Source organism: Sphaeramia orbicularis, chromosome 11, assembly GCF_902148855.1.
Source record: "Sphaeramia orbicularis chromosome 11, fSphaOr1.1, whole genome shotgun sequence".
In the NCBI taxonomy this organism is placed as follows: Eukaryota; Metazoa; Chordata; class Actinopteri; order Kurtiformes; family Apogonidae; genus Sphaeramia; species Sphaeramia orbicularis.
Window position 1 is genome coordinate 13,989,490 of NC_043967.1, and position 14,267 is coordinate 14,003,756.

At 37.9% G+C, this 14,267-nt stretch overlaps 1 protein-coding gene across 2 annotated transcripts in view; it reads left to right on the forward strand.

Annotated features, from left to right (window-relative positions):
* The window catches only part of vps50 (VPS50 subunit of EARP/GARPII complex), a 303,387-nt gene that overhangs the window by 53,996 nt on the left and 235,124 nt on the right, over positions 1–14,267 (forward strand). The gene's annotated exons all lie outside the window — the stretch shown is intronic.

Consider the following 14,267-nt stretch of genomic DNA (forward strand, 5'->3'; position numbering starts at 1 on the left):
CTTCTTCTTTTGGCTAACAGCCAGTTGCAATTAGTGCAATTGCATTACTTCCACCTGCTCTGCTAGAGTTTGGACTGGGTTCCAATATTTACACACGACACATGGATGTACATCTGAGGAAATGAAAGCAAGATGTGGCTGCGAGGAAGATGAGCCACTGCAAGTGAGGATCATAACCTGTCATAAAACTGCTACGTTATGATCTGCTATGATGTATATTCATGAAAAATTTGCAGCATAAAATAGTGTTCATTTGAGCTAATGAGTGCGCTAATGCTGGATAGATGCAAACATCTGCAAATACTGTGAACAGACTCATTTGTATTAAATGAGTTCACTGAGGTTTCCACATCAACGTAAAATGAACTGTAAACATCTGTGGACAGCTGACAGGTAAGTGTATCCATGGTGACATGGCTGGTGGTCATGAGACTTTGTAGAGCAGTGAATTAATCAGGGATTTCCCAAAAGGTGTTCAGAGGGATTAGCTGCTGTCAAGTTTCCAGGGTCTTAGTTTGAGGAGGACTTAGGTATTTCAATGAAAAATGGGTCTGGATTATTGGAAGTACACTGTTGGAATGGGGGTTCTGGGATTGAACCCAGTGACCTCATGTTGGCGTGTTCTACCTGTGTCTGTGTGGGTTCTTTTCGGGTACTCTGGCTTCCTCCTGGGAAGAACCATGCTCTGTAACAGGTTCATTCTTCAGTGGACTGTAGGTGTGAATGTGACTTTGAATGGTCCTTTGGTCCTTGTCAAATTCCCACAGATCCTTAAACTGCCCATTTTGACTGTTTCTAACTGGGGCTGTGTATTGGCAAGAATCTGACAATACAATTTTTGTTCGTTTCTTTTTTTTTTTAATGATTATTTCCATGAAGAATTGAATTACACCTGAAATATGCACAAATATTAAACACATTTTTATTTGATCCCAACAGGATCTAATGCTATATCACAAAATGTTCCTGTGTTCAAACTGAAATTCTGTTTTACAGACGTTACAATTTAAAATCCTGTTCAAATGTTCATATTCTATTAGTTCATAACTAACATCAGAACATTATTTTTGTGTGATCCCAACAAAGGAACTAACATTATTTAATAAAAGAGTGTTAAATAATAACAAATTATATAGAAATATATAGAAATATATAGAAATATATATATATATATATATATATATATATATATATATATATATATATATATATATATATATATATATATATATATATATATATATATATATATATATATATACATATATTTATATATATATTTATATGTATATACACAGGGTGGGGAAGCAAAATTTACAATGAACATTTAGTTGTTTTTTCTCAGCAGGCACTACGTCAGTTGTTTTGAAACCAAACATATATTGATGTCATAATCATACCTAACACTATTATCCATACCTTTTCAGAAACTTTTGCCCATATGAGTAATCAGGAAAGCAAACGTCAAGGAGTGTGTGATTTGCTGAATGCACTCGTCACACCAAAGGAGATTTCAAAAATATTTGGAGTGTCCATAAAGACTGTTTATAATGGAAAGAAGAGAATGACTATGAGCAAAACTTTACGAGAAAGTCTGGAAGATACTATTAAAGAAGAATGGGAGAAGTTGTCACCCGAATATTTGAGGAACACTTGCGCAAGTTTCAGGAAGCGTGTGACGGCAGTTATTGAGAAAGAAGGAGGACACATAGAATAAAAACATTTTCTATTATGTCAATTTTCTTGTGGCAAATAAATTCTCATGACTTTCAATAAACTAATTGGTCATACACTGTCTTTCAATCCCTGCCTCAAAATATTGTAAATTTTGCTTCCCCACCCTGTATATATATGTATATGTATATATATATATATATATATATATATATATATATATATATATATATATATATATATATATATATATGTATGTATATGAAAACAACAAAAAAACAAAAATGAATCTTCACAATATCTGCATTTGAATAAATACCTAAAAATATCGATACAGTACTTTCAAATATTGATACACTATTGTGAAATGAAATATCGCGATATATTGCAGAACTGATATTTTCTTACACCCCTATTTCTAACACATCAACTTTGAGGACTGTTCCTGTTTTATTGTATAAAGTATGATTTTGGACAATTATCATGCGGTTAAAAGCACTTACTAGAGACACATTTTTCTTGGCAGTTCTGAGTTCAACTGGACTAGAACCTAGAAGAATTACCAAGAAGAGATATGACCTTGGCAAAGGAGAACTTACACAGACATACTACAGACATATTACAACCCTAGCTCCACATTGTTTTTTTTTTTCCCTTTTGATATAGGTGGTATCCAAAATGACTTGGATACTGTACCTAAGCATTATAGGGGAAACCATAATGTTCACATTCGGCCTAGAAAATCGCACATTTTAATGAGTGTGTGAATCCAAGCAGTGCCTAAATGTTTCAATTCCAGCAATCCAAAAGTAAAAGAGATGTTTACTAAACCCAATGCTGCGCAAAAGGACAGAAATGACGTTGCTTGTCCTGTCCCCTCTGAATTGATGAGTGTGTAAGTAGTGTTTGTCATCTTTGATGTTGTGATTTCTGCACAGACACAGTGGATGACTGACAGCTTTGACAAATTTGGTATGTTGTGAAAATGTAGGGATCAGCCGCCATTATGAATCCATGTGAAGGTCAGTCTATGAATAGTAAACTGGTCATTATTTCTCTGACCCTTCCTGTGACTGTGCGGAGTCGAAATGACAGCGGAGCTTATTAGTCGCCGTTGCTGGGGATTTTGGGGGCATTTTCATTGACCCATCTCAGCCCTCTTTCACTTGGTCTACAAATGCCCTGTAGAGTTCAGAGGCCACTTCCGTTTCCATGTCCACTGCATTAATGTCACTGGGAAAACACCGAGAGCCGTGACATGCGACACTTCATCATTCAGAGGCTACTCTACTCTCCTGTATGATGCATTTGTGTGCACAGAAACAAAATGCCATGGGACACAGTCCTCACATGCTTTTTATATGCGTACACTGACATGATGACCTGCTAAGAATATGATGTGATTTGTGGCTGTGACTAACCTTCTTCTGCTGAGGCCTGTTTCTGAGTACCATAACTGCCTAAAACCACATATAGTTTGCATTCACAAGGAAGGGTCAAACGTTCATCAGGCTTCCCGGAAAGACACTGTGAAGTTACAAAGACGGCAGAGCTGTATAGGCTGAGTGGAATCGACCATGAAAAAAATAAAAAATAAAATTAGATAGATACATAGATAGATACGTTATTAATCCTCTGCAGGAAATTATTTGGTTACGACAGCAGTAAAAAAAACCCCACACTGACCCATCCCAACAGACAACTAACATTAGAGACACAAGGTAAGAAGTGATAAGAAGTAATAAAAAAGTAGGATAAAACACCTGTATATATGCACAGCATGCAATAATTTTATGTTGCTCAGCAATATTAAAAAGTCTAATGGCAGCCGGCAGGAAGGACCTCCTGCTGCGTTCAGTCCTGGACCTAGGGGGAATCAGTCTGTAGTTGAATGTGCTCTCCCTGAACACCTCAGGATGGTGAAGTGGGTGAGATGCATTACTTAAAATATTAAATGATTATTAATGATATTAGATGATTATAGCTGGACAATCATTGGTTTTTTTATAGCTTAGTTTTTATTTTTGTTGATACTATAAACTACTAACAACATTTCTCTCAAACTCCAGTAAATACTGTGTTGACCAGGGTGCTTGTGCAGGTCTTGAAAGTCTTAACAAGTATGGAATTTTGAAACACTGTTTTCCAGACCTTGAAGAGTCTGGAATTTGGTGTGAAAGTCTTAATAAAGTATGGAAAAAAGTTTCTCTCATAGTTGAGTTTTAGAGTATGCACAAAGGCACATAGTCTTGTAAGACTGGAAATATGATGAAAGAATATATGTAAATAACTACCGTAATTTCCAGACTATAATATCAACAATGATGCGGCTAATTGATGTTTTACGGGCTAATGAGCTTCATGCTGCCAATACATTTAGGCTCGTCACACCAAACCGATGAAATTACCAAACAGGTCACAGTGGACCAATGAAATCATTTGAATCACCGTAAATCAAACGCATTCACACTAAATTTTTCAGATTAGTCATTTTCGCGTCACGCACACACCCTCATCATGGAAAACACACGAAGAAATGCATATGAGGCAGCTTTCAAGTTAAAGGCGATCGATCTGGCTGTTGAAGAAGGAAAATAGAGCTGCTGCACGTAAGCTTGGTATCAGTGAATCGATGGTGAGATGTTGGACACGGCAGCGTGCAGCTTATATTCAGGTGTGCTCAATAGTCTGGAAATTACGGTAGATACGATTTTACTAACTGGTCGGTACTGGAACGATTCCAGTGAAACTTGCTTGTGTGATATTCATGCACTTGTGTGATTTTCATATGTTTTGAAAATGTTTCTGTCAGTAAAACATAATTTACTGTGAATTATGCATTAATTCATTTATAAACTTTTCTCCCACACACAACAGGTGCAATCTCAACCAAAGAAACTGACACACAAGTATTAAAGTACATAAAATCAAGGACTTGGGGGAAAAAAGTTTTGAAAAATCTGGAATTTTTATTTGGATAAAAAGCAAACACCCTGGTTGACACTTGCCGTGTTATTTTTCTTAACACATTTTTTTGTCCTCCATCTTTTTTTTTTTTAAGCACCATCCACACAACCTTTGTTTTTACAAAATCTCTTTATCACAAATGACTCCAGACTTGTACAAATGAGGAGAAATGGTGCTACATCTGTGATAAGACACAGATGTAATAGATGCAGAGGGTTTAATTTAAAAACAGTTATTCATCATGATAACAGTGGTAAATCTTCACCAGTCTTACAATTCAATTTGATTCACTTCCTCATTTTTTTCCTCAATTACTGAACCTGGTTACGTTTTCAGTAGTTAATGCAAGCAGTCAGCGAAATCCTTTGTTATACTTAAGAAAAATGCTTTCATAACTCAAGCTATAATATCAACAGCTTCATCTTTTCAACACTAGTATCTGAGTGGCTCACATTAGGATGCAAATATGACAAAAACAAACCATCATCCAACACATTTACTGGCTTCAGCGTGATTGTGATTGTCCAACCCATCTCTGAAAGGAGAAATGTGTTAGTGCCGGTGTTATTTGTGCTGTTGTTGTTCATGATATTTTGTTCATGTTTTCTTTTCTTATATTTTTCATTTAATGAGTCTTATTTATTTTATTTTATTTTCAATGATTTTTTTTTTTTTTTGCTCAGTTTACTCAGTTCTTGTTGTAGTTATTGTTATTATAATTATCACCATGGTTATTGTTAGTATTGTTGATATTTTTTTGTGAGGGTCTTCACCACCTTCTTTTTCTTTTTTCTTCTTCTCCCTTCGCTTTCTTCTTCTCTCTTCCACCTTTCTTCCCCTTCCTCCTGTTCCTTCATGTCACATCTGGCATCAAAATGTGGTTCAACAAAACACTAAATATAGCCAGTAGAATACCAGACCACCATTCTGCTGTTATGATGACAAGACAAGTAAAAAAAAAAAAAAAGAAAAAAAAAAAAAAATAGACAAATGCGAAAGTTTGTTTGTTTTTTTTTTTTTAGTTTTGCTTTTAGAATATTGGTCAAAATAACAGTACATAATACATAGTATTTTTACATCTCCAAAGACAAATGTCTAGATCCATCTGGATCAATACTAATATTTATAAGTGAAAAGAGTTCATGCATTAACGTTTGTTTGAATAACTCTCATTTTCAGTCTTAACCCAGGGGTCTTGCGCTGCATTTCCACTACATGGAACCAGCTCGACTCGGCTCAACTTGACTCGGCTCGGGTACCAGGTCCTATTCCTGGAGACTGTTTCCATTACAGGATACTACCCACTTTACAGTACCTGGACGTCATAGCGATGCGGAACATTACTTCCGTGTCGTCTGCTCAGAGTTGCTGATTAACTCACTCGTTGCGTGTTGTCTTGTCAAGCTCATGCTGAATTTTTACGTCTGAACCTCCTCGACAAACCATGGTGTAGTTTTACAGGCTGTGATCATGTGGATTAACCTACTGCTATATTTACTTTCAACTTCCGCATCTGTTTTTTTGTAAAACGGCGGGTCACGGAGACAACTGTCTGACCAATCAGTGGTCTGCAGTGTTTACACGTCACGTTTTAGTATCTGTTCCCCCGTCCTGGAACCTCGGCAGAGGTGATACCAAAAAACTAGTACCAGATACCGGATTCCAGGTCCTTTTTCGTAATGGAAACGCAAGAAGGCTGAGTCCAGTCGAGCCGATACCACGTCATGGAAACGCGGCATTAGTTTCTTCTCCACTCCTCTTTAGGCTACTTTATGCCAATGCTGGTGCAAAAAATGGTGGCATCACAGCTTTGTCTGATGGATTTTTACAATCCATCTTCCTCTCGATCACATTCCAGAGGTTGTCGCTGGAGTTTTGGTCTAGAAATTAAGAGCGGATGTTTGCTTATCAAAATAATTGGATTAAACAATCAGGCAGTAGAGTTATTTTCACAGTAATTTCCCTTTCTTATCTTTAGTTCTAAAGAGATGGTTTAGGCTTGAAGGAGCAAACTGTATGACCCTTCGACCTGTCAGGTAACAGATACCACCTTGCTGGGAGCTAAGATGTAATGAATTTCCACCAGATAGCTGTAACCAGGTCACTCAACACCAGTGGAATGGAATGGATTTGGGTTGGTACTCAATTATTTTCAACTGCAAACACTTATTCATCACAGTCACTGCAGACACCGTTGTTTAGTTTCCCCCGGGTGCGTGCTTTGAAAGTGATTGGTAATTTATCCAACCTTGGTGGTCATACCTGCCAATTACTGAGGGATATTAAAGGTCTTTCCTTGGGGAAGCCATGGAATGGACAGGAAAGTAATGTGGCAGGATGGTTAATATGGTGCAGATGTGTGGGAATGATTGTGTAGCTTTGTGAGTGTGGATGCAGGGACAGGAACTAAACACTAATCAATAATATTGTAGAGATCAGGATCAGTGTTATTGAAAGTCTCGTGTGGGAACCAGCCATAGTTTTCTCTTGGCCTTATCTCAGTCTTGGATAAATAGGATTTGAGATTTTATTTCAAGACTCGTCAAGATCACACGTCCAGCTGTCACTAAGCTGTCTGTACATTATCTGATTTCCATCCATCTGTTTTCTGATCCACGTAGTCCTCTTGAGGGTCACAGGGTTCCAGACCCTATGAATGGGTGAGGGGAGGTTCACCCTGAATGTGTTCAGTCCATCACAATATACAGACAAACAGCCATTCACTCTGACTTTCACAGCTAGAATTGAACCCACAACCTTCTTACGCTTATTTGTTAAAATCATTTCAATGATTTGGTGTAAAGTGTCCTGTTTTGAATGCAACCAGTAAATTATTTGTAATTTGATATGTTTATACGAGAAGCTACACATACAAACCTACACATTCTATGAAGGCAGTTGTTGTAAAGGCCTGGCAAAGCGTCTCCAGGGAAGAATCTCAGTGTTTGGTGATGTCTGTGGGTTCCAAACTTCAGTAATTGATTGCAAAAGATTTTTTATTAAGGATTTATTAAAAGTGATACTCATATTTTAATAATTGTAGTTGCTACAATTACTTCTAAGTCTTTGAAAATGTAGGTACTTTATTTCCAAATGGTTGTAATTCTTAAACAGTTAATGAAGTGTTTTTGTTGAACATCTTGAATTTAAGCTCACAAATCCACCCACACCATAATCACATCTTGATTGTTTCCTTTCAGATCCACTGTGGTGGTGAAAAGAGACTAAATGTCTTTAAATTACATTTAATTAAATTAAAAATAAAAATATGCTCATTGATGAATGTATAGTGGTTAATGCTCTGTGTTGTGGCTGCAGCAACCCCAGTTTGAATCCGGGTCATGGCATTGTGGGACCATGTGATGACAGACGAGCTTCTTTCAGGGCATCCAGACACCAAGGCACCCAGCTGCCGTAAGCTGTGATAGTCCACTGCTGCTATTCTACAGTGTTCATGTCTGCATGTTCAGCTAGTGATGCATGTAAAATACATACTGACAAATCAAGATTGTTCTTCTAAATTAGAAAATGATCACTGTTCAAATACTCATGGATCTGACTGTGTATACTGAATGTTTGTAGTGTTGGATGACAGCTATTTGCCATTATCTAGGGGCTCAAGCTACCAATTTTAGTCAGCATATTTTCTTTTTTAAACTCATTATTCATGGAAGTTTTTTTTGACAGATTCAAAAACAAAACAAACAGGTCGTGAGGTTAAGGGGTTACAAAGATTGCATTGCACAGACGAACACAATTTTTACACTTAATGGTTTACAAATTTGTCTCACCAATTATGTAAATGTGCCATTTTTCCAACATTCTTCACCCAATTCTTTCTGCAATTGTATTGTGTAGGTCATCTGTTCTAGTAAATGCAGATGTTTTACAATAATGGTATAGACAGTCATCGGTGGACATTCTCTCTTCAGCCAGTATTTTATAATGGTCTTTTTACTCGCTGCCAGTGTGACTTTGAGGAGGTAAGCGTCATTTTTACAAAGACCATCAGGTTCATGGCTAAGAAAGAGGGAAGTGAATGATGTGTTGATTTTAGATCCCAAAACTTTTGAGATGATTTTAGATACTTCTTTCCAGTAAGTCTGGATAGAGGGGTAGGACCAGAAAACATGGGTGTGATCCACCATGGTTCCCCCACATTCTCTCCAGCAGCACTGCTGAGTGCCAGTTTGTTTGGCTTTCGGTTTAGGAGTAATATGAAAACAGATCAGGTTTTTCCAACAAAAATCTCTCCATGTCCAAGAATTAGTGGAGGACAACTGAGTTTTCCAGGCATTTAGCCATACATTGTTAGTTATTTTAATGTCCAGTTCTTTTTCCCATCGTGGTTTCACATAGTCTGTGTTCTCCTTATTCAGTGATATGATACCGTGATACATCTGAGTTATAACACCTTTGTTGCTTCCTGCCTTATATGCATCAGTGAATATATGAACAATTATTGGTAGTTCTCTTGGATTAGTGCAGTGGTTCCCAACCTTTTTTGGCTCGTGACCCCATTTTGACATCACAAATTTCTGGCGACCCCAGACATTCAAAACAGAGACTTTTTTTTTTTACTAAAGTTAATTTGGTTTTGATCATGTAATAGTTTGCTTTACTATGTTGCAAATAACTGTTAATTTTAGATGACATTTAGGCTATATAATTGCAGAAAAGCCAGGTTGAGATTACTGCACTTTTATGTATTGTGATTGTCTCTCTCAATTCACCATATATTTTTTATTAGTAAGTTTTTTTTGTTTTTTTTTTAATCAATGACTAGAAATTTCAGGTGACCCCATTTGAATGCCAGGCGACCCCACATGAGGTTCCAACCCCAAGGTTGAAAAACACTGGATTAGTGTCTCTTACCTCTTTACGGAAATAATCGCGTGACTTTAAGTACTTGTAAAAATCCCCCTCACTCAACTCATATGTCTGACATAGGTTATCAAAACTATTTAGCTCCCCTGCTTTGGCGATCTTACAGAAGGAGGTGATACCAGAGTACATTCATTGTCTATATCTATGATCTAAATTTAGTCAACATATTTTGAGGAATGCAGCTGATGTAGATTTAGCTTCATGACAGATTGATGGGACAGGGCCACTGGTGACAAATTGTTCTTAATTTACATTTTGGTTCATGATAAACAATGACAAAGACTGTCAACATGAAGCTACAGAGCATCACTAATATATAGTGTATATAGTTACATTATATTGGTGTTAGCTAATGTCAGCAGTGAATCACACAACCATTCCCACTATGGGTAAAGATATTTGTTGATGTTTATACTTTAATGGCAAAGGTGTGCATTGTAGACTTGAAAATTGCTGTGTATCTTGTTTGGCCTTGACTCAGTTCTCCCCTGCCTTTGTCTTGGTAACGACTTGGTCTTCGTTTAGAGGGTATTGACTACGACAATACTGAATCCCATTCAAGTTTATTCTCCTCTCTCCTTGCAGTAAAAAAAAGGGTCAGTAGGGTCGGGCTTAAACAGCAGCATCATTAGAATGTGTTGGCAGGAGGGGAAACCGAGCCAGTGCATAGTCAGTGTACTGAAGGGTCGCAGGAAGGACCTCTTATGAATAAAGAATACGGGGAAAAAATGTCCCTTGTGTCTAAACATCTCTTCCACGTTGACCTTCACATCGCACACCAGTACCTCTATTTGTGGACATTGCAGGGAAGGGATTATTCTGTTGAAATGTACTTGTCAGGATTCTTTCTTTACACCACACACACTGTTTTTTTTTATCCCAAGCATGCTCACCAGATTTAACCTCTTTTATCCACTGAAACCTGACTGACCAGTTGTCAAGGACTCCACACAGTTGCTCTATCCTTTCTCACAGAAGCCAAGCGGATTGAGCCTTTTGTCTGTTAGATTAACTGTAGTTTACACACTGGACAGACAGCTCAGAGCGATGGTAAAACAACGGACAGAAGCCTCAGGCTACATACTGAGCACAGCATTGTGAGAGAGAGAGTATATGTGTGTGTGTGTGTGTGTGTGTGTGTGTGTGTGTGTGTGAATGCGGTTTCTCTTTGAACTGCCATGTACTTAAACTCTCGTGTAGACCTGCCCAAAGTAATTTGTGCATAACAGCTTTTGTCCATAGTGTTTTAAATGAGCATTTTTCCAACAAGGGGATTACACTGTGTGTTTTTGTTTGACAGGGAAAGTTCTGTTGGTTACAGGATAAACAATTGCATTGCCTCATCAACCCTGTTCCTGCAACTACACTGAGAGTTTCTTTAAATATAAACAGCCTGTACTACCCGTTGATAGAATAAGAATAACTTAATTTATATAGTTCTTTGAAAAATGTCATGCTCTGACAGATAAAGCAAACATCTGGAAATTCAGGAGGAAATGTCATGGAATGGTAAAACCAAATAAAAGCAAGACAGTATAAAAAATAAGAAGGCCAAAGATGCTAAATGAACAGCTGAAGATGTTAAAGAAAGAGAATTCAAACTGCAAAATGTCAGTAAGATAACATGAAACTTTATTGGTGGCATAAAGTTGTATTAATGTTGATCTCAGTCCAGTGGGACCTGTCAGTGGGTGGGACGTATCCAACAGCAAATAAATATTTAGTCCTCAAAGATGATGAGTTAGAAACAGCAGAAGGGGCAAGAGAAGGATCTCAGCAATTTTGACAAGAGAATAATGGAAAAATCATTGAATCAGAACATCTACAGATCTTGTTGTTCATTCCCAGTGTAAAGATGTTAGAACTTAACAAAAGTATCTAAAGAATAACAACTGGATCGCAACCAATCGAGCATCTATGGGATCATAACATTTTACCTGTCTAATATTGTGTAGGTTCCCCTTTTTCCACAAAACCAGCTCTGACCCAAGGCCTAGACTCTACCAGACCTCTGAAGGTGTGCTGTGGTATCTGGACCAAGATGTTGGCAGCAGATCCCTGAAGTCCTTGAAGTAGAAATGCTGGGTCTCCATGGATCAGATTTATTTGTCCATGACCTCTCACAGATGATCAGTCGGCTTAAGAATGGAATGTCCTTCCTTAGTCCATTTATGGTCAGTACTAACCACTGCAGACCAGGAACACCCTTCAAGTCCTGCAGTTGTGGAGATGCTCTGACCCAGTCAACATCGATACAGTATGGACCTGGTCAAAGTCACTCAGCTCCTTATGTTGCATTTTACTGCTTCCAACACATCAGCTTCAAAGACTAAATGTTCACTTTATGTATTGAAATAATCAATGTTATTACCACTTCTCCTTGTCATTGATCATAATGTTAAGGTGTAATGTTGTGGGTTGGTGTAAATATCATACATTACCACTTTGAACATCTCTGTTTACTTGGGGTGCAACAGTACTTGTCATACCATCGGACTGAACGGTACGCCCCTCATGGATCACCCCTCACAGTTTGGTATGAGGATTTACCGCAGGAACATCCTGTCCGTCACTCTTTATATACGTAATTCTGTCCGTTTTCCAGGAGCTCTGTACCCAGATAGAGAATACGGACAGTATCACCGGGAACCATGGAGGCAGTGTTGAGATTTGAACAGAGTACTTCCCATAAATAGTGGCACTTTTCAAAGAGTGACTGTGTGAGTTAGTGAGAAACTACCAACATATTTATGACAACTACCCTTCTGAATATTAACATTAGTATCCACATTAGTGAAACCTCCTCAGTCGTCACCCTGTTTGTTATTATTGACTACTTCTTCTCAAAAAATTTTACTCTTCTTCATGGTATTCAGCCAGTATGGTAATTAAGAGCGGCGCCCTCTGGTGGATTGATTGAGAAGCCCTCATTCCAACGTACAGGACACATGGAAGTATGAAGGCACTGACGCATGACAACGTTAGAAATGGATGTATCTATTTCGGTACATAAAGGGAACATAAATGAACCTTAAGGCTCTCCATCAGCTCCCAGTTATATTTCGGTGCGCAGCTGGGCTCCAGCCAGACTCTAGCTGGGCTCTGTGTCCGAACCGTACAGTACCGTGAACCGTGATGCAAGAACCGCAATAAGTACCGAACTGTGGATAACCTGTACCATTGCATCCCTACTTTTTACCTTTATGATAACTCTAGCGCAGGGATGTCCAAAGTCCGGCCCGGGGGCCAATCATGGCCCGCGGTAAGATTTTATATGGCCCACAGCTTGGGTTTTATATTGTACTATTTATGGCCCGCTTGGACTGTTGAACTGAGTACATGAATCATAAAAGGTTCAAAATGCAGTTTCTCCTTTCACCTCATGGTGGCAGCACCACTCTAACTCTATCTGGCTCTGTGACCTCGCCGTGAACCTTTTTCGCTAATTTCTAACCACGGCGCCTGTAAATAAAAAAACAAAAGTTGACAGTGAGGGCCGCCGCTTCCAGGAGAAATGGGAATTACAATTTTTTTTCACTGAAAATTGAGGCAATTATGTTTGCCTAATTTGTCAAGAGACTGTTGCCTTGTTTAAGGAATTCAATGTAAAGAGACACGAGCAGACAAAACATGCTAATGCATACGACAAGCTAGCAGGGAGTGAGCGCTCCGAAAAAGTGAAGCAAATTCAAGCTGCTTTAAACTCACAACAGTGACTCTTCATGTGAACCTGGGAGTTCAATGAATTCGCCACCAAGGCAGACTACCAAGTTGCCAGGTTAGTTGCCTATAACTGCTAGTGTTATGTACTTGTAGATGTGACACAAAATATTACTTTCTGAATGATTTTGTGAAAGACAAGAGTAAGAGTCATATGTTTTCATCTTAAATGTTAACAGACTTTGCATTACTGAGTAATATATGAGTAATGATTACTCATATAAGTCATGTTTAAAATGAATGTGGGGTTAAGATTTTTATCAACTTGGATGTTTAAGATAGTCTATACAGTTTGTTCTATGTTATCTGACTCCAGATGTGAAAGGAAGGCAGAATTGTTTTGTTTTTTTTTTTTTTTAATTTGTTCACACCTGAGTGGCTTAGATTTGGTTACATTGCCATTTAAAAAAATTATATTGTGACAATGAAAATAAAACTGTTGTAGAACAGTGCATTTATATGTAATTTTTACTGTTTAAAAAATGTCTGAAGGGACGACTGGCCCCTGGCAATGTCCACATTATCAGATCTGGCCCTCTTGAAAAAAAGTTTGGACACCCCTGCTCTAGCGTCACTGTATTCTGTATTGTTACAAAGTCTACACATAGGTAACCTTGTTGTTCTTAGCGGTGCTAAAAATCTGTCCATTGTGTTGAATTCAGTGTCTAAATGAATTGTCGGTTTAATGCACTGAGTCACTCGAGTCTCCTGTGTCTTAGCTGACAAGGGCATTTTCTGAGACACTTTTCAGAGGATTTCTTATTGTACAAAAGGCCACCATCGAAACCTTATGTGTTAATAAGCTGTGCTAACCAGTGAAATGTGAGGTACAAGAAAGGATTAGCTTATGGAGAGACTGAATGGATGAGCAAACCTTTGACAAGCTATTAGTATGAGCAGAAGTTAGAACTCATAATATTAGCAAAAATTTTGACTTTGCACAGAAATAGTAGGTCAAAAGATAAAAACCTTATTCCCTTGAACACCGGGACATAGATAAAATACTCTTTATATAATAT